Source organism: Misgurnus anguillicaudatus, chromosome 13 (assembly GCF_027580225.2).
Source record: "Misgurnus anguillicaudatus chromosome 13, ASM2758022v2, whole genome shotgun sequence".
NCBI classification, from domain to species: Eukaryota; Metazoa; Chordata; class Actinopteri; order Cypriniformes; family Cobitidae; genus Misgurnus; species Misgurnus anguillicaudatus.
This window is the reverse complement of record NC_073349.2, coordinates 898,326-925,901: the sequence shown is the minus strand read 5'-3', so window position 1 is coordinate 925,901 and position 27,576 is coordinate 898,326. Positions and strand designations below refer to the sequence as shown.

The window sequence follows — 27,576 nt, the reverse complement described above, 5'->3', positions numbered from 1 at the left end:
GATATGTCACCAGACATTAAGACATCATTTTCATTTCAAATACTTATATCACTGACAACAGTGGTCCGGCCAGGATATTGTCATTTAAAAAGTGGAGTTGCAGCCCTCAACTGATGTTGATGTTGTTTTGACCACAATCCTACATACTGTTCCTTTAAAGTGCTGGCTAATCCTAAGCGTAAGTTTTTTAAGATTGTTATTCACGTCGGCACTACTGACACCAGACTCCGCCAGTTGGAGATCACCAAAGATAATATTAAAGAGGTATGTGAAATTGCCAAAACAATGTCAGACAATGTAATATGCTCTGGTCCCCTCCCCGCTTACCAGGGGATGAGACGTATAGTAGATTAGTGTTGGTTCACGGCTGGATGTCAAAGTGGTGCCTACAACATAACATAGGGTTTATAGACAATTGGAAGCATTTATGGAGGAGACCTGGCCTGCTAAAGAGATGGCCTCCATCCGTCCTGGGAAGGAAGATCTATACTCTATAGAAATCCGACCAATAGTCTTACTTGTGATGTTGTCTGACTATCCATGGCCCAGGTCAGGAAACAGACAAATAGGCTTAACCGTCCATCTGTTAGCTGCCTTGACATGTCAAGATCATATATATATCTCAGCACATAGAATTTGTATTATCAGAGTATCAACACATTTCGACTGTGTCTGTTCCTCGAACAAAGAAATACAGAGCGCTGTTTACCTCGTCTTGCACAAATATTGTTAATATAAAAATAGAAAACAATACATCAGCAGATGAAACTCAATCGTTAAAATTCGGCCTTCTTAACATTAGATCCCTTACCAATAAAGAACCTATTATCAGTGAAATAATTACAGACCAAAACTTAGATGCGCTCTGCCTAACAGAAACCTGGCTCAAAGCAGATGATTACATTAGTTTAAATGATTCCACCTCACAAGACTATTATTATAAGCACGAACCTCGCTTAAAGGGGAGAGGGGCTGGTGTAGCTACAATATACAACAAAATATTTCAAGTAAATCATAAATCTGAACTCAAATTTAATTCCTTTTAAATAATGCTGTTAAATATTAAAATAACCTATCATAACAAAAAACAACTTTCTTTCGTCCTAGCTACAATCTACAGACCTCCAGGCCACCACACAGATTTTCTTTAAGAAATTGCAAATTGAAATTTTTTAAAGATTTCCTGTCTGAGCTAGTAGTCACTGTAGATAAAGCTCTTATCGTTGGTGACTTTTATATCCACGTCGATAACCCAAAAGATGCATTAGGATGTTTATGGATGTTCTAAATTCTCTCGGTATTAGACAAAACGTGACCTGGCCCACCCATACCCGTAAACATACATTAGACTTAATTCTGTCACTTGGGCCTAATATTAATGACATCATTAATGGCTCAGAGCTGTTTCAGGCCGTTGTCTTGTCTCGTACACCATACTTCTAGATAGGATCGCTCGGTCAACACGCTACTGTTTAGGCAGAACAATAATTTCCACTACTAAAGATAGCTTTATTAGTACTCTGCCAGACCTGTCCCAAATAAAAAACGCAGCAGATAACCGTGAAGATCTGGATATTGTAATAAAAACACGCAACAACGTTTGTTCTGGCATGCTGGAAGCTGTTGCTCCCATTAGATCAAAGAGAATCAAAGAAAAAACGCCAGCACCGTATGACCATCACACTGCAGCCTTTAAAAAGATAACTAGAAAAATGGAATGATATTGGAGAAGGACAAAGTTAGAGGTATGGCATGCTGCGTGGAAAGAGAGTGTTCAACACTACAGACAGGATATAAAAACCGCCAGATATACCTATCTAAGGAAGCTTATTGAAGAAAATCATAATAACCCTTATTTCCTCTTAAGCACAGTTGCGAAATTGACTAAAAACAAAGAAAAAACAGAAACCGATATTAAACTCCAACATAATAATCACAACTTCATGAACTTCTTCACTAACAAAATTATTGTTATCAGGGAAAATATCAAAGCTACACAGACAGCCACCATTTTTCCCAATAGTACACCGAACACTAGATTACCAGATGAACATCTTTAGTCATTTTAATCTACTACAATAGAAGAGCTCTCAAAACTAATAAAATCATCCAAATTATCGTCGTGTATATTAGACCCTGTTCCCACAAAATTACCACAAAATGTATTCCCTGTAGTGTAAAAGGTATACCCAGTACTAAATATCTTTAACTCATCACTAGAACTAGGATACGTTCCAACAGCTTTCAAACTTGCAGTTAATCGACCGCTAATCAAAATACCACACCTCGACCAAGGAGATCTTAATAATTTTAGATAGGGCTGGGCCGATCCGATATTCCATATCGACATTAGTCCGATATTGGTGAAACTCGCTGGATCAAATTTTGTAGAAGTCGGGGAGTAGAATGCGATCTCATATCAACATGGACCTTAACTGTCATGGTAACTTGGCGTAAATTGCGACTTGCTAAGTTGCACTTTAAATTGTCCAAAGTTGCACCTTAAATTTAATTTTGAATTTTTGTGATGACTAATTAAAAATGTTGCTAATAGCCTGTTTGAAACATTTAAATAAAAATGAAGCAGCATTATTGCACATTTTATTGAGTTTTGAATTTGCACTGTCATTTGTTGCACAGTAAAACGTTTGCGTTCTGTAGCTCTGTTTAAGCATGATGATTTTTGTAGGGCTAACAAATTTGTTATTTGCAGCTTAATTGATTAAAAGGGCAATTTAGATGGTATTGGATTGGTATCGGTATCGACAGATACTAAAGGTTGTGGTATCGACATCGGTATTAGACATGAAAAAGTGATATCGGCCCAGCCCTAATTTTAGACCAATCTCAAATCTCCCTTTTCTTTCTAAAATGTTAGAAAAAGTACTGGCAACCCACATTCTTAGTGAATAATAATACGAAAAGTTTCAATTAGGATACAGCCCCCACCATAGCACAGAGACAGCACTGCTTAGAGTCACAAATTACCTCCTTTTAACATCTGATTGTGGTGAAATCTCAATCCTTATTTTACTAGATCTTAGTGCAGCATTTGACACAATGCATTAGATTGTATCTAACCAACCGCTATCATTTTGTTTATGTAAATGAAAAAGAGTCATATCACGCCCCGGTTAAATACGGCGTACCCCAGGGATCAGTTCTGGGTCTATCCTGTTTTCGTTATACATGTTACCTCTAGGAGACATCCTCAGGAAACACAACATAAGTTTTCACTGCTATGCAGATGATACCCAGCTTGTATCATGTGTGTGAGTGCCTACTCAATTTAAGAAGTATGACCACATAAGCCCAATTTTGGCATCTTTAGACTGGTTACCAGTTAAATATCACATACATTTTAAAATATTGCTAATCACCTATAAAGCCTTAAAGGTAGGATATTTAATTTTGAAAAATGCTAATGGTAGCCAGCTAGCAATGAAATCACGATCCCACCCTACATTCAAATCACCATCCAAAGTCACGCCTCTTTCAAAACACATGAACACTCACAGATCCGACGTCCACATCTCATTCACCAGTGAAAAAACTTTGCAGTACAAAGTGAATAACATTACCAAAATAACCAACATAAACAACTGGTTTACATCAGAATTAGTTAAAGCACACTTTCGGTTGTGTAGACGTAGTAACTATATCGTTACGCTAATCCGTACACGAACACACATTTCATAAGCAACACAACGTTTCATCAAAGTAGAATATCTAAATCCATCTCAATACAAACACATCGCATATCTACCTTACCAAAATAAACAGTGCAACAACCCTTTCAGACCCTTTGCCTCCTGCAGCTGTTTGCATCTTGTGGTAAAGAAGTAAAGTTACCGATGTTAATTTGGGTTTTTGCTCTTTGCTGATCCAGGCAGTTGTTGCATGTGCGCGTCTGTGTCAAACTGATTCTGACTGGACAGGATTTACAGCAAGTTTTCAAAATCACGGTAATCAAACACGGTTGTAATGATAATTACATTTTAAATGATAATACTAACCGTCAGGACATTTTATTTGGGTTAACCGTGAAACCGGTAATCGTCCCATCCCTAGACAAAGGATTTTTTCAACCCCTGGGGAGTCTGCTGACATTGGCTTACCTTAGCACCCTCTTACATACGTTACATTTTACTACGCTCGCTAGTATGGTTAATCTTATTCGCTGTATTCTGCTGCTTATGTTTTATGATTTTTCTGTGTTTTTTCCTGCATCTATTAATGTAAACCTGCTTTGAAACAATTAAACAATAAATAAAATAAATAAAATTTATAAATAAAATTGAATTGAATTATTCCTTTTTTATTGATGGATATAAGTTTTTTTTTTCAAAACAGACATCAGAAGCTGACAAATATAACATTAATTATATTTTGCCCATATGCATTCCACTGAAATTCACAATGATTTCACATCAGAAATGCATTGATAAACAGTTATAAAATGTGAACCCCCATCTTACATTACAATATGCTTATGTGTGATAATTGTCAGTGCAGAGAGAGAGAGAGAGAGAGAGAGAGAGAGAGAGAGAGAGAGAGAGAGAGAGAGAGAGAGAGAAAGGTAAGCAAATAAGCAGGTAAGCAAATGTACTGCTAGTGAGGTCAAAGTTGTTATACTGGCAAAATAGTAGAAGTTTACCAAAGTAAATAAAACATATTGCTTGAAAAGCACATGAAAAGAAGTTTATTAAAAGGTTTAATTGTTATGTTTGTAGGACAGGTGGACAAGTTTTGTTTTTGGAGCTGGACCATAAAACAATAAAAAACACATTCTGTGTCTATTTTTGAGAGACGTGTTGTCTCTCTCCACAGGGGTCACAGATACCCAGGAACTGATCTGTATTTCACCCCCTCTCTCTTCTCCTTTAAGGTTTTGGTTACTGGAAATATACTAAACACATGTAACATTGGATATATCATATGTTGTGATGCTACAAAGGTTTCATCTTCATGTTTGGTGTTGTTTTAAAGGTCATGGTGCGATGGTTAAAAAGGTCTAATTTCTATAATGCTAAGAGAAAGTATATCAAAGTTTAAAACTTAAGACATAATCTGTACTCCTGTGATGGGTGTCAACTCATGAGGAGATCTAGATTACAGATGGTTAACAGTCCCATTTGGTGCTCCTTCAGGTCACGAGAACCGACCAACCAAATCCTGTTTTGAGATTTTATTATTCTTTGTCTCATTCTGTGTATATAAGGTGGCTTGGCAAGAGACTCTGGGAAGTATTCTTTAGCAAGAATCTTCCCCACACTTTGGGTGTGTGTATTCAGACATTATGGAAGTATTCTTTAGCAAGAATCTTCCCCACACTTTGGGTGTGTGTATTCAGACATTATGGAAGAATGGGTGTGTGTATTCAAACAGAATGGAAGACATCTTTAACAAGAATCTTTCTGAACCATTTTGGGTATATTATATTCATAATGAAAGTACTCTGTAGCCAGAGTGTCTATTGCCAGGTATGACTTTATAACTTTTGCAACTGTTGATCATTTTAATTAATTGGACTTGAATCAAATTCTGTATGATATTGTTTAATTTATGTTTGAAGCTGAAACCTGCCTGGTATAATAAATTGTTACATTTGATTCATCTGAATTATTCAGAAATTGTATTGATTTATTTGAATTCTTTCAGAAATTGTTATGATCAGTAGATTAGAAGGAGTCTGGTATTACCGCAAGATTATCGTGTCAGGATATTATCACACTGAGGTTTTGATGTTCGAATGGAGCATGGGGCACATTCATTAAAACTCTCAGATTTATGTTTATCACCTGCCTTAGCAAGTTGCATGAGGCACTAAACTAAAGTAACTATTTTTATGATCGGAGCAAGCATGGAGCGGCCAGACATAAAAATATTAGTTTACCCGGTAACCTCTGACTAAGATCAGACTGACAATTTTGTGTCCGTGAGATATACGCAAACGGCCGGCGTATGCTCTGTGCGATACCGGGTCCCTAATGAACGAATAACTAAGACTATGGGAATTAATAAATAATCAAACATCTAAATTATGATCAACAGATAATTGGAATAATGCACTAAAGTCTTAGTATATTAAATTGGAGTCAGATTATAATTTAAACACAGAGATCAAAGAAATGAGTTTAATCATGATTATGGAATTATTCTTCTAGAAGCGCTGAGGAAGGAACGAACACGAGTCCCCTTCACCCACTCCACTTGCATCCGTCGTTGGGCTTGTGGGTGGTACCTTACAGCTTGGTGATCCCGACGTGATGACGTATACCACGGGACGTGATGACGTAGTACACCCGAACAAGTGACGTGGTACTCCAGGAAGCTTTCCAGCGCGACATTTCAACCATAACAGAGTATTCCATTCATCTCAAAATAGGAGGTTTAAACGTCTACTTTTCTGTCTGCAGCTGTGTTTGTAAGTTAATTTTATTTGCCTATTAGAAATGTTGAGGGTGAGCATAAACGCACCCGTATGTTGTAGAATGGGACGTTAAACTCCCATTGAAAGTCCGGAGAAATCCGGTTGTGCATGAAAATTAGAATAACAACACAGCTGTCAGAGAAATAATAACATTGCGGATAAGGAAATAATATATTTCCTCGCGTTTCGATTCAAACATCATCTCCTGTGTTTACACTCAGTATGAGTGAATATTACATGGACTAATGACTAAATGTTATCGTGGTACATTACGCAAAGTCGTAAATTTGAGTCTAAAAGTGGAAACATCGCCGTGGCGATTATGTAAAGTTATTTGCGTTGTGGAACGATCTCGCAACTATATCTGAAACCCGTAAAGTAAGTTATTAGCGAATATCTGTGAATAATAAAAATCCAGTCGGATGACAAAACTCCGTGCCCAAGTCAATGCGTCCACGTATGTAAACAAACCTGCGCAAAACAGGCGATAATAACTCTGTTAATGGAAATACACAGCATGACAACAGCAGTGTAGATGAGAGTAAATTCCCTTTGTTAGCAAATTAAAGATCTTTTGTTTGTTAAAGCAACGAAAGATAAACTTAAAATGGATTAACATCTTCCAAATTTTATTCTGGTTCTCAAATAAGGGTAAACATTGAATTAATACAGTGATAACTATTGAACTCTCTGTATGAGATTTTATGTTGTTCACAGCACATGTGCAACATTTAAAGGAACAAAATCCTTCAGAGCAAGAATGAACTTAAATAAAAGATGTTATATACATTTAAACTACAGTGTAAGTTAAGGTGTTTGCATATGAGAAGTGAATTTCGGGATTACATGATTGATATGACAAGAGCAAATGTTTGTATTAATCTTTTTAGGATCAGTAAATGCAGCAAACTATACAGTTTACATACTATACACGATGAGTTAAGGAGATAATTGTAATTATGGAGAATGAAGGAGAGATGGAAGTGTATAAATGATTGAAGGCAGCATTGTTGGGGTTAGAGGTTCAGTGCATGCAGTGTGGAACTAAATTTTGGATATTAAGCAAGTAGGGAAATTTGTAACAAATCGTTTGATATGGATTGATTAGGAGTGATTTTGTTAAAGAACACTCAGAACTGGATAAGTGTAGATAGAATGGAACCAGGAAGTTTTGTTACAATTTCTAAATTCAGGCAGGATTTCTCATTGTGTAAATAAGGTAAATTAAACTAAAGCTTTGACTGATGCACAGCAAGATAATGATGAAACTGTTAAAATGGTCAATAAAACACCTGTGATCTTATCTCACTGAGAAAGTTTCACCACTGAGACCCTCTCAGAAAAGATCTGCTGTTTCTCCTTGTTTCAAGGGAAATATTTTAGCTTGGTTGTAACAAATAAAATACATCATTATTTTCTGTGAATCAATCAAAGTGATTTAAGGCCACAATTACCATCATTATATATAGTACAGTGTAGTCATCAGTGTTAAAAGTTCTAGGCTTAGTTTTTCCTCTATGAGATTGAGGAAATTGTTATTGAGCAATTTGTTGTCTAATTGTCTAAAGATTGTGAAAGTCATAAAAATAGATATTATAGCTGAGTCCTAAAGTCACAGCAGGAATACAGAATTCCTGTTTAAATTGAAGCAGTCAGAGCTAAAAGTCTTTTTACACTTCTGTATCTGTATGTCTTCAGGTTAAAAGTTTATGACTTTAAAATCTAAAGCAAAATGTGTGCCTTACGCTCTATTCATTGATTACTTTTCATATTCAAATAGAATCACATCTAAAGAAGACTTAATGAACCTCAGCTAAAAACATGAGGAAATTGTGCCCAATTCCAGAGGGTCACAAAAACCTCCAGCTGAGCAATGAGTTAAGCCCTGTACCCAGCATGTGCTGTGGTTTATTGCTTGCTAAAACAACAGAGCTGTTGCTGTTAGTGGACCTGTTAATACAGCTGCTACTGCAGGGTCAATTCACAGAAATGTGTTCTCAATTTTGCAAAAGTACCATCATTCTGGAAGCCCTTGAGACCAGTTATAACATTTATTTTAATTAATATTATTTTTAATATAATGTAATTTATATTATAATTACATTATAATATATATTATATTATAATGGCCAGACAGGCCTAAAATGGTGAAAAATGATGCATTTCATGCTTTTCAAACTTACATGATTAGGACCCACAAAAAGGCCCAGGGAATATTTAGATTCAGATTTATTTGGTCCACTATCTCGTGCCAAAACGGGGGTATGTGTGTGTTTTTGCTTGTTGTTTGTTTTGTTGTTTATTGTTGTTTGTTTGTTGTTGTTTATTGTTGTTTGTTTGTTGTTGTTTGGCTTTGTTTTTTGCTTTGCAGGAACACTGATAATATCATGGCACCAGATAGCAAACCAAACAATTCTTTTATAAGTTGGAAACATCAATTTAAACTGAATCTGATCAGTCAATGTACTTTTATAGTTGGTTAAAACTGTGGGAAATGTTAAATCATCAAAAATTACAGTCCTACAGGTCACAGAGATTGAAAAGTTTAATAGTGTGTACCATAAACAGACAGCACAGCAGTTAAACATGTGAGCTGATGGTACTGAGGACAACTCAGAGTAAAGCCATTTAAGTTTAAGATTAAAATTAAAGTTAATCCAAAAATTTCCCCAGCAAAACTGGGACTTCTGATGCTCACAGTTTAAATGCAAATGCAGTTTATGGTGCTATACACACTCAGACTGAAACAGCATTGTCAAATATAACAGAAAATTCCCAACTTAATCTGGCCTCTGAAATTAATTTGCAGAAAGTAATGATACAAATCTTCTTATCAAGAAGAATTTACACCCTAATGCATTGCTGTCATTGACAGCTGTGTGGTAGTGACATCATTTTAAACTAAAGATGATGCCATTTCTTAATGCAAATTGCCCAAAATTTTAGAAATTAATGTTTCTTTGTTTGTTATCTTAACTTTTTTCCTTTCAGGTGGATTACTATGACTCCTTAAGAGTCCTGACACTAGAGACGTGTCTGAGCCCAAATACAGGCACAAACCTAAAATGCAGGAGGTGGGTGTGATAATGCTTTGAGGGGTCATACACATCTCACAGTAATAAACTACTATATTCATTATATGACCTCCCGATGTAGCATCGGAACTAAAATTTTGCAACACAGATTATTTTAGGTTAGAATCCACCCACTTCCAGGCATGAACATGTAATGCACATATTTTCACCATTGCAACAACATAACACTGCAACCTGGTATAAGTTTTAAAACTATCCAGGCTTAAACCATCACACATATGTATGATAAATGACTTAGAATCCAAACTCTAGAGTTTGTCATACATGCAAACCCATTTAGCATCTCACACATAGGAGAGAAAATTAAAGGTCAACTTATGATTTTAATTTCATGGTAATATAAACTATTGGGTCAATTTTCTCTTGAACTACATGAAACATTTCAGTGTGCATGGAACATATGTATGGTTATAGTCACACATCAATTGTTTTGTCTCTGATTGTACAAATACAGGTAAAATAAGAACTATTAATTGATTACATAAGACCTATTTCAGATTAAAATAAGTAAGTGAAGAATGAAATGGCTAGCATGGCTGCAGACATGTCTAAACATTTCAATCTTTACAAAATGGTTATATTTGAAGTGCTGGCACTTCTACTGATCAATCACATAAATCAGACTCCTTACCATTGAATGTGACTAAACCAACATATATGTACAGAACTATTTGACAACATGCAAATAATAATTGACAATGGATAAATAAGAAATTCAGAAATTATTTGATTTAAGTTTAAGTTGTCTGGGTATGTTTTAAGTTACTTCATTGAAATCTTGATTTAAGTTTAAGTTGTCTAGGTATGTTTTAAGTACTTAATTGAATTCTTAGATATACATGGTTAACTTGCATTTCAAGGTTTTGAATAATTCTATTATTATTAAAATTATAAATATATCATATTATATATACTTTAGTATAAATATCTGTATTTTATATACATATAATTTACATTTATTTGTATTATATTTGAATGGTATTGTTATTATATGCTTTAATGATGTATACCACTGGTAAATATGCTAGTTAAAATAACTTTTGCCACTCTCCCTTTAAAATACACAGATTATATCAAAATTCCACTCTATGTTCAATATGCATAGTAGTGAAGAGTTTGGTAATGGGATCACCTTTTGGGACAAATTATTTTGAAAAAAGGAAAGGAGACCTTATTTACCATTCGCACCAATATCATGAAACATCTAATAATGTCATGTGTTATTGTAATCATTCACAACTATTTCCTTCCAAGGAAAGTCAAGTTCATCAGTGTTCAGTCATTTCATGGTCATGTGTATTATATTCTAATTCCCTCTCATACAGTGGTGCATTCTCAGTGTGAGGAATTCCTTCACCTACGGAGGTCTGACTTTTCTATTAAAAAACACCTTCTGCCAATAGGTAACAGAGGACTGTTCAAAAGGTCAGGAAAATATCCAGGGGAGGACCCCATTAGAGACAAATGCTTCTAAATGGTGAGAGGAGACAGCTTCCATGGACAGAGCACATGCGTTTGGCTGACACAATGGACTTTGTACAACAAATTTCAACCAGATCCATTTGGGAGATTATCTAACTACGAGAACCACAGAGATTCTGTCCATCACAGACACCTGTTCAGCTCAGTTAAGTTCCTGCTTTGATATCTGCAGGCATTGTTTAACATTACAGGTGTTCATCTTGAAAAGACTGTTACAATTACAGAGGACGTATGGAGACCCAAGAAGTCCACCCAAAATGACCCCTTGGGTACTCTGACAGTTTCACAATGGTCAGGGGAGGAGATGTAGGACAGGTGGACAAGTTTTGTATTTGGAGAAGGACCATAAAACAATAAAAAACACATACTGTGTCTATTTTTGAGAGACCTGTTGTCTCTCTCCACAGGGGTCACAGATACCCAGGAACTGATCTGTATTTCACCCCCTCTATCTTATCCTTTAAGTTTTTGGTTTCTTGAAATATACTAAACACATGTAACATTGTATATATCATATGTTATGATGCTACAAAGGTTTCATCTTCATGTTTGGTGTTGTTTTAAAGGTCATGGTGCGATGGTTAAAAAGGTCTAATTTCTATAATGCTAAGAGAAAGTATATCAAAGTTTAAAACTTAAGACATAATCTGTACTCCTGTGATGGGTGTCAACTCATGAGGAGATCTAGATTACAGATGGTTAACAGTCCCATTTGGTGCTCCTTCAGGTCACGAGAACCGACCAACCAGATCCTGTTTTGAGATTTTATTATTCTTTGTCTCATTCTGTGTATATAAGGTGGCTTGGCAAGAGACTCTGGGAAGTATTCTTTAGCAAGAATCTTCCCCACACTTTGGGTGTGTGTATTCAGACATTATGGAAGTATTCTTTAGCAAGAATCTTCCCCACACTTTGGGTGTGTGTATTCAGACATTATGGAAGTATTCTTTAGCAAGAATCTTCCCCACACTTTGGGTGTGTGTATTCAAACAGAATGGAAGACATCTTTAACAAGAATCTTTCTGAACCATTTTGGGTATATTATATTCATAATGGAAGTACTCTGTAGCCAGAGTGTCTATTGCCAGGTATGACTTTATAACTTTTGCAACTGTTGATCATTTTAATTAATTGGACTTGAATCAAATTCTGTATGATATTGTTTAATTTATGTTTGAAGCTGAAACCTGCCTGGTATAATAAATTGTTACATTTGATTCATCTGAATTATTCAGAAATTGTATTGATTTATTTGAATTCTTTCAGAAATTGTTATGATCAGTAGATTAGAAGGAGTCTGGTATTACCGCAAGATTATCGTGTCAGGATATTATCACACTGAGGTTTTGATGTTCGAATGGAGCATGGGGCACATTCATTAAAACTCTCAGATTTATGTTTATCACCTGCCTTAGCAAGTTGCATGAGGCACTAAACTAAAGTAACTATTTTTATGATCGGAGCAAGCATGGAGCGGCCAGACATAAAAATATTAGTTTACCCGGTAACCTCTGACTAAGATCAGACTGACAATTTTGTGTCCGTGAGATATACGCAAACGGCCGGCGTATGCTCTGTGCGATACCGGGTCCCTAATGAACGAATAACTAAGACTATGGGAATTAATAAATAATCAAACATCTAAATTATGATCAACAGATAATTGGAATAATGCACTAAAGTCTTAGTATATTAAATTGGAGTCAGATTATAATTTAAACACAGAGATCAAAGAAATGAGTTTAATCATGATTATGGAATTATTCTTCTAGAAGCGCTGAGGAAGGAACGAACACGAGTCCCCTTCACCCACTCCACTTGCATCCGTCGTTGGGCTTGTGGGTGGTACCTTACATGTTGTTATGTTATGTTATGTTATGTTATGTTATGTTATGTTATGTTATGTTATGTTATGTTATGTTATGTTATGTTATGTTATGTTATGTTATGTTATGTTATGTTATGTTATGTTATGTTATGTTATGTTATGTTAAAGAATAAAAGGAAAAATGTAACAAATTAGTAAATTAGAGTACTAGAGGCCACATTTACTTTGTTGGCACTGTTGAGGAACTTTAATCTGAAATTAGAGCAGCTCAGAATAATACTTTTTGGGAAACATTCATTCTAAGTACTCTTCTATACTTTAACAACATAGGCTTCAAGATTAGTGATGCATTTTAACTTCATAGTTACTGGCTTATAGCAAACATATTTTGCCTATTTTTTAATAAGAGAAGTTAAAGTGTCATTGTCAAAATGTGTTATGTTAGAGTTTCAAAATGATAATACAAACAACACTTAGATTAAAACATTGTTTATAAAGCTTCCATAAATGATGAAAAAATATCCTCAGGGACCATGCAAAAGCACTAGTGGATTATCGCAGCGCTAGCTCGATAGGTCGAGAAAATATACCAACAAAGTCACATGGTGACGTAGGCTGAGCCCTGAGCAATAAATGGCCAACCAGCTCAGCCTTCTGCCTCACGGACGCCTTTCTCGCGCATTCCGCGTGACAAAGAACTCTGGCGGTCATCCGGAATTCACAGAACCACAGTTACATACGTAACTAGCGTTCTGTTTCATTCCTCCTGACCGCCAGAGGCGGTGCAAAAGCACTAGTGGATGACTCCTACCAACATAATCATGAGGAATGCCACCCACCTGTAAATCAAGGTTGTCCTTGGAGGACCGCAGAACAGACAGCATGAGGGGCATGATCTTGTAGAAGCGGGCAAAGGTACATGGAAAAGTCCAAGTAGCAGCTGTGCAGATATCCGTCATAGATACTCCCCTGAAGGCAGCCCAAGACGTAGACACCACCCTAGTGGAATGACAAGCGACACTGCCTGGCAAAGGTCTTTGAGCATTCTTGTATGCCATAGTAATAACCTCCACCATCCAATTTGACAATATTTGTTTCGATATGGTGGCCCCTTTCTGCACACCATCATAAGGTGAACAGTAGCGGCCACATAACGTTTCAGGGCCCGCACGGGACATAAAAGATGACCAGACGACCCGCCCAATTGCAGCATGGGCAAAAAAGACGCCAAAGTGACAGACTGGATAATGAACTGCGGAAGCAGGACTTTGGGTAGAAAAGAAGGATTCGGCCAGAGAACAACACCGGAAGCCTTTGGCAACCAACACATGCATAAGTCACTAATGGACAAAGCCTGTAACTCACCCACACACTTAGCAGAGGCCATTGCCAGCAAAAAGGCAGTCTTCAAAGATAGCCATCTCAGGTCAGCCGTTTGCAGAGATTCAAACGGTGGCAGACAGATAAAATCCAGAACAAGCTGTAAGTCCCATCCGGGAAAACAGGGACTACAAGCGAGCCTCAGCCGCCTAGCCCCTTTCAGAAAACTGCACACAAGGGTATGGGAACCAAGCGAACAACCATTAACTGGTCTATGATGCGCAGAGATGGCCGCAACATACACCTTCAATGTGAAGGCTGCTTTGCCTGAATCCAGAACGTTTTGTAAAAAACTAAGAACATTCGGAACATCACAACATACTGTATCAAACCCTCGCTCCTCGCACCATGAGGAGAAGAGCTTCCAACGTGCAGCATAGAGCTGACGTGTACATGCTGCTCTAGCATTAGTAATAGTCTGGACGACAGCAGGTTCCAGATTAGCTAAAGGACAGTCCGACCCAGAGGCCAAACCCAAAGCTGTAGACGGGCTGGCTTGGGGTGCCAAACAGCTCCGTCCATCTGAGACAACAGATCCCTCCGAAGTGGAAGCTGCCATGGTCTGCCCACCAGCATGGAAAGAAGCATAGGGAACCAAGGCCTGGCTGGCCAATGGGGTGCCACAAGCAACAAAGTGTGGTTGCCCAGCGCTATCCTGTGTAGTGTTTCCCACAGAAGCGGAAACGGTGAAAAGCATAAAGCAGCCGGCTTGGCCACTCCTGGGATAGAGCATACTGTCCCAATGGGCTGGACGTCTCTACTCTTGCGAACCACCAGCGACAATGAGTGTTCACCTCTGTTGCAAAAAGATCCACCTCTGCCTCCCTGAAACGCTGCCATATCATCCGCACCACATCCGGGTAAAGCCTCCATTCCCCTGGATGTAGAAAGTTCGTGGAAAGAGCATCCGCTACCCGATTTTGCAACCCTGGAAGATAAACAGCCCTCAACGAAGCTATTTGAGGGAGCGCCCAGGTGAGTATCCTGCAGGTAAGATTCAGGGACTCGAGGGACCTCGTCCCACCCTGATGGTTTAAGTGAAACACTGTTGAGGTGTTGTCTGACTGGATGAGGACATGTTGGCCTGCAAGAACTGGTAAGAAATGCTGCAGAGCCAGAAAGACTGCCCATAGTTCCAGAAGATTTATATGATCCCTGGACCGGGCTGGGGACCAGCATCCACAAACACCCCTGTGGTTCCACGATGCTCCCCAACCGAGCAGAGAAGCATCAGTTGTGACCACCTCTCGACGGGAAGGAATGACTCCTAGAGGAACACCTGACATCAGAAAATCCAGACGATTACACTGTGTCAATTCCAGCATACAACTGCGTGAGACAACAATCAGATGATGAAGAGGTCTGGCAGGCCTCAAACGAAGACTGTTGTTCCACCGTTGGAGAGGTCTGAGGTAGAGCAAACCAAGTGGGATAACCGGAGTAGCAGCAGTCAGCATCCCCATGAAACAGTCTTGTATCTTAAGCTCGCTCCCAACCGGAAACGAGCAAGCAGCTGTAGAATATTGTCCACCTTGGCCTGTGAGAGGGTTGGCCTCACTGCGCAGGAATCCAGCATCATACCAATGTAAGTGATTCTCTGCATGGAAGTATCCAGGTATCACAGGCTGGAGCGTCACAGGCGCTTTATTTCCAACATCTCAGACGAAAGTACAGCAACCGTTTAGAAAGAGAAGCATCCTCTGGCTGCTCGTTATCTGTAACGTTAGCCTTTTTCTTAGCTGGAGGGACACTGGCAGCTGCCGATGCACTGCGTTTCCCTTTCTATTTGGCTGACTGCGACTCCTTTTCCCCAAGTCTGACTGCACATTTAGGGTCCAGTTCAGCCAGCTAAAGCCATCTCTCTGACATGGGCAGACGACTACAGTGCAAACATGGGTTCGTGATAGCCTCCTTCAAATGCTGCAATCCCAAACATGACGGACATACGTCGTGGCCGTCGTCAGGCAGGAGTGTGTTAGGGCAAAGCTTACATGTTAAGGGAATACCCGTGGCAATAGAGCCCTGTGCCATAATTTCCCCAAAAAAGAAATATGAAGGATAAATAATTTCAAGTCAGTGACAAATGTTAGCGGAGAACCGCTAACATATAACCGTGGCAAAAAAGACTCCTGAAAAAAACGAGGTCTTGAAAAGTAAAAACCAACGAGAACTAACAAAAAAATCACTGGGTAATACAGAGAGCTGTAAGGGGTTAACGGGAAACTGTAACGATCGTAACACCGGCCGCCGGGGAACCGTCAGTTAAAAGCCCGTAGGAAAAACAATAGCCGCCAGGAGCTCGAAAAACCATATAATCCGTCAGATGTAAAGATGACGGGATGTAAAGATGACGGGAAACCGTCATATAAAACGCCCGTAGAACAAAACACTAGCCACCGGATGGCACGAGAGGCACAAAGTGTTCACATAGACCGAATGTAATAAACTCACGACTCACCGATCGTTGTAAAGAAAAGACTTTCCAAATTGTGCGCTGTCACAGCTTGCGAGGACAAAAAAATTCACGGTTACACTTTATTTTGATAGTCCACTTTAGACATTCTACTAGCTATAAATAACTTTGCAACTACATGTCAACTAACTTTCAATAATTTGCAACTATAGGTCAACTAACTGTTATTAGTGTATTAGTAGACTGTAAGGGTTGGGGTTAGGGAAGAGGTTTGGGTTAGTGGAATAAGTTGACATGCACCTGCAAAGATACTTATAGACAGTTGAATGTTTGTTGAGATATCATCACAATAAAGTGTTTGTAGATATTAAGCAGACATTCTACTAATTCTCTAAAGATTGATAGTTGATAAGTAGTTGCAAAGTTACTTATAGTTAGTAAAATGTCTAAAGTGGACTATCGAAATAAAGTGTTACCACATTCACTGCTCAGGTAAGCTGCACTTGACCGCGCGAAAATCAAGGAAAAACGACCTATCACAACAAGCGAGAAAGCAAAAGAGGCAAAAGGCTGAGCTGGTTGGCCATTTATTGCTCAGGGCTCAGCCTACGTCACCATGTGACTTTGTTGGTATATTTTCTCAACCTATCGAGCTAGCGCTGCGATAATCCACTAGTGCTTTTGCACCGCCTCTGAAACAGAACCATTAGCTTTTACCATTAAAACCACTACACTGTAGTGTGTTTTGGGCCATATTCCATTAGAACCAAAAAAATTCCCAATAAAACCATTAGAATTTTCTGTAATTGGTTTTATTGTTTTTTTTTCAGCAGGGTAGACAGCATGATTATTCAACAGGTGTGCCTTAGGGGCGATTTATAGTTGTGCGTAAGTTCTAAGCCGTAGCTACGGCGTAGGCTATCCGTAGCCTGTGCGTAGTAGCCTGACGTGCACCTCGCAAAAATTTTAACAGCGCATCAGTTCTACGCGGACCGCAAGCGCTGTGATTTGTCCACCAGAACCCCTCCCGTCAGGTAAAAAAACTGCGTCATAGGTATTTCCGTTTGCGACGGTGAAAACAAAGATGAGCCAAATTTGGAAAGTGATTTAACTCAAACTGCAACGAAAGTCGCTGTTTATTTACTTCCATCATTGCTGGTCTTCTCAAATCATACACAACAGGTTGCTGTTTCTTCTTCATTTGTGGGTTAACTTGCCAAGCTTCTTCTCTGACGGTCGTGCTGCTACTGTGGTTACATACGTGGATACTGCCTACCAGCGGTTTGCGCGTGTTTGCACGTCGACGCGGAGGACGACACAAAAGTTTAAATGAAAACCGACACGAAACCTACGCTGTAGGACCTACTCACGACTATAACGAGACCTTTAGGCTGTCCACAATAAAAGGATACTTGTAAAACATGCAGTTTCATCACACACAGATGTCAAAAGTGTTGGGAAGTGCAATTGTGCAATTGGCATGCTGACTGCAAGAATGTCCACCAGAGCTGCTGCCGTCTTTATAAGCTGTTGAGCCTTTAATTGTGGACAGCCTAAGGCACACATTTGCAATAATTATGCTGTCTAATCAGCACCCTGAAATACCACACCTGTGAGGTAGATGGATTATCTTGGCAAAGGAACTTCTCACTAACAAAGATTTAGACAGATTTGTGAACAATATTTAAGAGAAATAGGCCTTTTGTGTACAAAGAAAGGGGTCTTAGGTCTTTGAGTTTAGCTCATGAAAAATGGGGGCAAAAACAAAAGTGTTACGTTTATAATTTTGTTTACCCACCCCAAAAAAAATAAATAAATAAAAACGTATTTTGTGGTACTGGTAGCAGAGGCATAAAGTGAGGGATTTGGAAAGCAGGAGAAAGCGGTGTGTCCCGTGTTTTTATGCACTTTCCATGTGGTTAGATGTTAATTGATGCTAATTTTCAGACCATACAATGTATATGCAAAAAAAAATTAAACTAAACATTAATTTTTTAATTTTTCTGGATAACCTCGTCATTGGAATATTGTCATTTTCTTTCCTTTTCTTAATTTTACTTTTACTAAATTGTAATTGAAAGCAACACTATGTAGTTTTTTTACCTTTAAATAATGTCTCTAAAATTATTTCAGTGATAGAACAACTTTTAACTGGACAAATTGTACTGTTGCTGCAACCTGAGCAGCCTCCTATCTGCTACAAGCACACTCTGAAAGTGGCGGTGGAGGGTAGAGCACACAGCCCCGCCCCTCCCCCTGCTTACAGAAGAGTGTCTGATACCAGGAAATGTTGCACTATTCAACCACATGGGGGAGCTGTAAGTCATTTTTACATGGAAAATACATAGTGTTGCTTTAAGAAAAGAAAATTTAAACAAATAAAAACTAGACCATTTTCTTATTTTTGTATTTTTGGTTTTTCTGTTTGCTGTGGGTCCTACATTAGCAGAGGTATGACTCACACTCTTCTGGTGAAATTTTATCGTAATAATAGTAGTAAGCGCACATATGATCAATATTGTGATTGATCCAGATCACTCTTTTAAAACATGTCCAGTAACAGTGTTAAGATTAGCCAGAACAATGTATCACAGTACTGACAGGAAGACGTTCACATGCAATTTTTTGCCCCCCCCCACCATTGACAAGTTATCTCGTCAATTAAGAGAAAACATTTGCATAAAAAGTGTTTCTGAAGAATTTGTATGTTAATCTGCAAAACTGCGATTTTCCACTAGCACTTACCCAATTTATGAAAAAAAAAACTGAATCCAAAACGTTATTTACTAATTTTAAACTCTATGTATGTTTTGATAATCATTCTGAATCTGATCGCTAACAAAATTCCTTCACAAACATGCAATTATTTCAGCGTTTTGCTAAAAAAAATCTTTAAAAAAACATATTACAAGAATGTATAAGCAGAGATAAAATATAGATAGGTTAAAACAGGTTTCATTTGATATATTTGTATATTTATATATTTTTAGAAGAAAATTTTCCTGAAAGGCATTTTGTGAAATGTTTGTGAAAATCACAAAAAAATGCTGGCGGGCAACTTTTCTAAAAATGGCTGGCGGGGAATGAGCTAATGTACCATGGCTGTTAATATCTTAATATCTTAATACCAGCTTAATATCTCTAAAACCAAGGATATGCTTATAGATTTTAGGAGAAAACAACCTGGTTCGCCTCCACACACCTATATAAAAGGAATCAGCATAGAGGTGGTAGAGCAGTATAAATATTTGGGTACTGTTATAGACAGCAAACTCAAATTTGACATAAACACAGAGATGATATATAAAAAGGGACAACAACAATTGTTCTTTCTAAGGAAGCATATCTCTTTTAATGTGGATAAGGTTATTTTGTCTTTATTTTATAAATCTTTATTGAACCTGTCCTTACTCTTGCTTGTTTTGCCTTGTATGGGGGCATCGGCCTGCTGGAGAAAAATAGCCTCAGCCATATTGTGAAGGTGGCTGGGAAGCTAATAGGCTTTCCACAGGTTTCCTTGACAAATATTTATGAGAGGCAGGTTATGAGGAAAGCAGATGCCATATTAGACTGTGTAATCACCCCCTTCATTGCTCTAGGTTCTTCCCTCAGGCCAGAGATTCAGAGTCCTTTGTTTTAAGTTAAATAGGACAAAGAACTCTTTTATACCAAGTGCAACTTTGTTGCTAAATTTGCATAATTCTTTAACGTAGATGAGTGGTAGTGTAATAGTGTTTTTTTTATTTGACGTTTGTGTGGTTTATTGTAAGGGGCTGGACACACCAAAACTTTTAAACGCGGCTGAAAACGCCTTGAGGACGCCGAATGCCAGCTGTTTTTCAGCTGAGTGCCAGCTTTCTTCAGCTGAGCGCTTTGGTAGCTGTGATACTTCAGCTGCGAGCCGGTTAGTTGCTGTGGTAATGTCCCGCCCCTCCTCTACTGTGATTGGGCGGCCGTGTGAGAACTGACATTGACGAGAGGAGCTTTTCTCCCAAAGTTGAATCTCTTTCAACTCTCGACGCTCAGCGCCGAGCGCAAAAAAAAAACGCCGAGCGCCGGTTTTCAGCGCGGAAAAAACCCGCTAGCTGCTGGCTTATTTGAAAAACGCCGAGCTTCCATTGGAAACAATTGAAAACATGCACCGGCCGCGGGCGTAAAAGCGTTGGTGTACACGCCCCCTAAGTGTATGTGGGGTTACCTGTAATTAACCACAATTAACACGTTATATCGATGATAAACATTTTAGCTCTATCGCCCAGCCCTAATTATTAGCTATATTTTTATTTAACTACAGACAAAACAGGTACATTTCTTTTGCCCTCACATTGTTTAGCACTTCCCTCACACACACCTGACTGAAAGGCTCATTAATTAAGCAAGTCTTTGTTTCAGGTCCAAAGTTATTATTGTAAACGAAAACTATCAAGAACACTGAAACTATTAGTGAAAAACAATTAAATTGAAACAAAATAAAAACAAAAGTTTCCAAAAAAACCCGAAAACTTAACTGCAATTATAATGTGTACCTAAAAAATGAACTAAAATTAAATTAAATTTAGCAAAACAAATGTGCGTTTTTGTATTTTTACTGTTTCCCCGCCATTGATGAATTATCTCGTCGAGTTATCTCGTCAATTAAGAGAAAACAAATATCCACCGCTCCCTGTTCATTTGGTCCAATCAGCGCAGGGCTGTGTAAAATCTGCCTGTCAATCACAGTACCTGCACGCGCCACAGATCTCCCTTCCCCCTTACACACGTTACAATATCACGTGCATCCGCCTGAAGTTCACAAGCATGTTGGATTGAACGCAGCGTAATGGTGAAGAGAACTTTCACTAACAAAATTCCGATTCCTCGGTTAACAACCAGAGCTAAGAAAACAACCAATGAAAAGAAGGAAACAAAGATAGAAAGCGACCGTGATCGTAATAAAACTAGGATCAATATCGGACCAGCATTTGAAAGGTGGAGGAATCTACCAGATTTTAAAGGGTTCAAGCTGGATGCAGAGCTTGCCACATTTCTTCTTGACAGGTAATTGTGCTTTATCAACCATTGATTGTGTTTCGGAGTGTTATGTAAGTAATCTAAGTATTCTTGCTAAGTATGCGTTCATAATACTGGTGCACACGCGCTGACAAGGACGAGCTCGAGAAGGGAGGTTGCTCGGTGGTAGTGGGGGAGGGACATGAAATTGTAAACATTTGGAAACTGCTCAATCCTCCAGAGTTGCCGACGGCAGCTTTAAGCATTTATGTAAGCTATCCGGGTCATAGCAAAACCGTAAGTGCACATGCGCTAGCCGCTTGCTAACGTGACTCTCTGACAGTATATTAAGAGTTTAAAAAACAACATCAATACACATCATTCATCATTAGTCCAGGTTGTAAAAACAAAGACAGACATTAACATTTTTACACTAATTTAAGCAAGTATGTAGTTATAATCATACTTACAGGTTGTGGTTAGGAGACACACGTTGTTCCAAAAAAAGTGGGTACTGAACCATCTTTCATTGCCAAACATCTAGTAAATCCCTCCGTGAAAAAGTTATTTTAACCACTGATTCTTCCCAGCCAAACGTCTAGTAAATCCCTCCGTCAAAAATAATGTTAACCACTGATTCTTCACAGCCAAACGTCTAATAAATCCCTCCGTGAAAAAGTTATTTTAACCACTGATTCTTCCCAGCCAAACGTCTAGTAAATCCCTCCGTCAAAAATAATGTTAACCACTGATTCTTCACAGCCAAACGTCTAATAAATCCCTCCGTGAAAAAGTTATTTTAACCACTGATTCTTCCCAGCCAAACGTCTAGTAAATCCCTCCGTCAAAAATAATGTTAACCACTGATTCTTCACAGCCAAACGTCTAATAAATCCCGCCGTGAAAAAGTTATTTTAACCACCAATTCTTTACAGCCAAACGTTTAGTAAATCCCTCCTTGAAAAAGCTATTTTAACCACAGATTCTTCATATATCTTCATCCTTTGGTAGTGAAAACCACACAATCTGAAAACACAGATGTTTACACACTAACTAGCTGTGGGCAGGTCACAGTTTTCGTTTCTCCCGTGGGCAAGGCTGTAGGCGGAGATAAGTATCTCGTGTGATGTGGAAGTGGTCATGTGACGTGGATAAAGTCAGGCAGGAGATTCAATCCATATGCGGACTCATTTCAGCGATTCAGGGTCGACTCCCTACTTTAGAAGCCAATAACTTTATTAATCATGCACTTTTTGGTTCAACTACTCTGCACATTGTTTACATTGATGGACATATGATGATGATGACACACTGCAATACAGGTCAGTTTCGATTTTAAATCTGTCTGGCTCTTTAATGTGAATGAGGAAGATTTTTACATCATTTTGAAGAAAAAACTCTAGACTGCAAGATCCAGTTTTAATCCAGGGTAAAGTTAGTAAAAAAACTTTTCAAAAAATGGCTGGCGGGGAATGAGTTTATTGAACAGGATATTTGATGAGAAGCTGAAGTATAGAATGACAACATATATATTTTTAATGCATATTCTGAATGCAAAATTTGTCAGCATTTTGAAAAATTCAATTCAATTCAATTTTATTTATATAGCGCTTTTCACAATAGTTAATTGTTTCAAAGCAGCTTTACATTAATAGATCTATTAAAAGCATAGAAAAACGAGAATAGTAATAATGTAACGTATACAGTAAAGTAGTAAGTTAAGCCAAAGGTGGCGGACTCTCCAGGGGATGAAAAAAAATTATGACCATACAGAACCATACATTTCAAAATATGGCACAAGAAAATAACATCTTAGACAAAAAATACAGACAGAAACTGTTTACATTAAGTGTTAGACATTTACACATGCAGTGACACATGAGAGAAACTTAAATTTCTGAATCATCTGAACATTTTGATGCTATACTATCATTATCCAGACATATCCAGTCATTTCCAATCCCATATCCAATTCCAAAGCATCACACAGACAAATTCTTCCATTTACAGATTAGAAAGTTGATACTGCTCTTTGTTTTAGTAAATCACACTATGGACTTACCAACGGTGACTCCATTTAACAATAAATAATCTGACTTAAAAAAAAGCAATTCAGATATGACAACACTGCTACAGCTGGTGATTCTTCTGCGGTCTGTGTGTCTAGAGCCTATGTATGAAGATAATCCTGATGTGTTCCACTTGAATGGCTTAGACAACATGAGGCAATCACTTATGGGGTGGAGCAAGAAAGAGAGGAAGAGAAAATTTCTAAATGTGGATTTTTTAACTCGAACACAGAAAATCCAGTCCAAAAAGATAAAATGAGAAACAGCACAAAAATATAAAACCATAACCATACTGTATGATATCCGTAATAATATAAGAATAATAATTGGGTCACATAAAAAGAATAAAAGTATGCTTTTATTCACTGGACAAACACTCCCAGACATTCTCTTTCAGTAAATACAGGGATGAACTGGCAGCTAAATTGAGAGCTGCACCAAAGGAGGACAAATTGATTTTTAGTATTTATCACATGACACTATCAGTATAATGTAATGAAAAGCAGGTGAAGATTCTGTCTGTTGTATAATCTCTCTTGTGAGATAAACTTCATACCTTGGTATTGCTAGCATCTTGCCCTGCCAATTTAGACCTACAGTATGTTGTGGGGATGGTTTGCTACTTTTTGCAACATAGTACGTTGTTTAGGAAATAAGTCTAAATGGGATCAGGACATATTATGGTGGAATTTGAACTTGTGCTGCTTGCATAAGAGCAACTAAACTAAACATATGTAGCACAAACTGTATGTTTACCACTGTACCACTTAATTACAGTATAAAGAATACTGCATAAGTGCTGACTTTTTTGTTTAAGATTACTTGATGAACAAATTTGCTGAAAGGTTAATAAATGCCTCAATAAGAAAACTTTCACACATTTGTCTAAACCTATTATAGTAAGTATATTTTACTATAATGACTGTTTCTAAATGTATCACATGCATGCCTACGGCAATTCAAGACATACTCTATGACATTCTTTAACTCTCTGTTCCAAAAAACATGCAGTGACCAACTAGCTTCTGCAGTGGATATTTCTAAGACCTCCTTACAAAAGCTCAACTGTACCAACTTGCTTCAAAATTACCACCATTACCCCTGTGCTGAAAAACAAAGTGAGCTGCCTTAATGACTGTTGCCCAGTGACATTAACCCCTATTGCAACAAAATGCTTTTAGAGGCTGGTGCTATAATAAGTTAAGATCATGTGGACACGGTGGATCCACTGCAGTTTGCATAACATCACAATAGATCCACTAAGAATGAAAATGACATACGCTCCATACTACCCACTTGGGCAATAAAGTCAGCAGGCTATTATTTTTGGATTGTGCACTCTCAGAAAAATAATTTTTTTTACACTGTTTTTTACACGTAAAACATGAACACATGTTATATTGCGCACTGTAAACACAATTACAGCTTCAAAACATGATGTCATTGCCAAGTATTCCATACTTTGAATTTGACGCAAATTCAAAGTATGTGTGCGGATTGGCAGAAGAACCTATTTCCTATATTGACCTCACCTTAAACACTGGCACTCACATGTAAGGATACTTAGCCTGGTATAACAAAGTATTTAAAACGGTTAAAAAAACATTAGATGTAATGAAGTATGCATGAGGTATAAATGTTTGCACCAGAATACAGGTGAATTCTAGCTTCAGTTCATTATCTAAGCGGATCAGAGCAATGACTCCACATGTAATTGCTGTGGAGCTTACAGCATATAAGAATGGCATGCTGGAAGTTGCCAGGACACTGCACTCCCTCAGGCAGAGTTTTCATCACATGCGGTCTGATAGGCTATGCAGTGATTATGTAAGTCATGTGATTGGGGGTTTAAAGGGTCAGATGTGGTAGTGAAGAATAGCCATTAGGAGATTAATCACTCTAACACAGAGAAAGGCAGTTATCCTTTTCTAAAACATAGTTTAAATAATTTTTATTTTATAATGAAAGTTAAAATGTGCTCAAATGTGCTGTTACTATTTTTTCCACATAAATGATTTCAAACATGCTCAAAAACTCATTGTTGGCCATTTGGCATGGGCAAAGATTCACATAGGGGCAAGGAAGGGGTCTCTGCAGCGTACTGTTATGGGTCAAATAAACTTGGTAAATATACTGCTACAGTTAAATTATTCTCATTGACTATATATTATATCAGTATTATCATGCAGTGATCTTCCAGTATCACATCAAAACACACAACAAAATATAGCTGCAAGCAGCGAGGGAAGGCCTTAACTAGACTTTTTATAGCTATTGGCATCATGTCCACCATGTTAGGTGTCAATCACATGAATTTCCTAGGAGGAGTATTTAAAAGTTCACCGCATGCACTTTTGAAACAATCCGAAATGTTTGAGGGCAAAAGGTGTTCAGGTCGATGAGATCTATATACATACCAACTTTCGTACATGTGCATACATGGTTGCACAAGTGTGCACCAATATATGTCCTCCCAAAAGTGAGCAGAGTTGATACGTGCCGGGTGGTACAATGCAATGGAGAAGTGCGGGTACTAGTCTGAATTGTGTCATTCTAAGAAAACGGACATCATACCTTTCAATAGTTCGCCTGCGCATTCAGATCTTAATGATTAATGGTAAACAAACTTGGCTTGCTGTCCTCGAAGGGAGCTCTACAGCTGAGCTCTGAACTTTCAGAGAGAGCGAACCTGAGGCCGGGGCTCGAGCCCCAAGTTCAACCCCCCTTGCAACAGAAATGCACAGAGGAAGAAAGAGAGCAGTGAAGGAGGTGATGGGGAGGAGGAGGGATGCCGGAAAAACTGCAGCTGGACCCGGAGGCCGGAAGGCTGCCTTATATACGCCCATAATGATGATTGACAGACCTGAATGTTTAGGCTCCTCTCGAAACTACGTTTAGAACTACAATTCAATAGTTCACCTGCGCATTTAGATCTTAATGATTAATGGTAAACAAACTTGGCTTGGTGTCCTCGAAGGGAGCTCTACAGCTGAGCTGTGAACTTTTAGAGAGAGCGAACCTGAGGCCGGGGCTCGAGCCCCAAGTTCAACCCCCAAAAAGGAATGTTTGAGGGACAGCAAGCTAGGCAGGTGCCTGCAAGTAATTAATACGTGTAAGATAAGTATTAAAATCCTCCAAAGTTGTACAAAATAATGCGGTGTGAAATTTCGGCTTATGACTTCTGTGGAAGTTAACGGAAATCGTGCGACCTGGGGCTTCTGTGGGAGTGATGGTGATTCACTAATGCGTTAATGTAAGCATGATGAAAATCACTACTGAGGCACTGGGCAAAGTTGTACTGAACAATGTGGCGTGAAATTGTGTGCTTATGACTTCTGCGGAAGTTAACGAAAAGCGTGTGGCCTGGGGCTCCTGCGGGAGCGAAGGTGATTCACTAATGTGTTTGTGTGAGCGTGAGGAAATCACTGCTAAGGCAATGAGCAAAGTTGCACAAAATAATGCGGTGCAAAATTTCGGCTTATGACTTCTGTGGAAGTTAACGGAAATCGTGCGACCTGGGGCTTCTGTGGGAGTGATGGTGATTCACTAATGCGTTAATGCAAGCATGATGAAATCACTGCTGAGGCACTGGGCAAAGTTGTACCGAATAATGCAGGGTGAAATTTTAGCTTATTACTTCTGCGGAAGTTAACGAAAAGTGCTTGGCCTGGGGCTCCTGCGGGAGCGAAGGTGATTCACTAATGCGTTTGTGGGAGCGTGAGGAAATCACTGCTAAGGCAATGAGCAAAGTTGTACAAAATAATGCGGTGTGAAATTTCAGCATAAGACTTCTTCTAAGTTAACGGAAAGCGTGCGACCTGGGGCTCCTGGGGGAGTGATGGTGATTTAATAATGCGTTAGTGCAAGCGTGATGAAAACACTGCTCA

At 38.4% G+C, this 27,576-nt stretch overlaps 1 protein-coding gene across 4 annotated transcripts in view; it reads right to left on the bottom strand.

Annotated features, from left to right (window-relative positions):
- The window catches only part of pacsin1a (protein kinase C and casein kinase substrate in neurons 1a), an 81,506-nt gene that overhangs the window by 40,283 nt on the left and 13,647 nt on the right, over positions 1-27,576 (bottom strand). Inside the window, exon 2 of one of the 4 annotated variants that reach the window (XM_073874790.1) lies at positions 328-386. The exons of 2 other annotated variants lie outside the window; for them this stretch is intronic. The gene's annotated coding sequence lies outside the window, so the exon portion shown is untranslated. Of the gene's footprint in view, positions 1-327; positions 387-22,090; positions 22,257-27,576 lie in introns of those variants that run through there. One more of the 4 variants, XM_055187585.2, reaches the window with a different exon arrangement.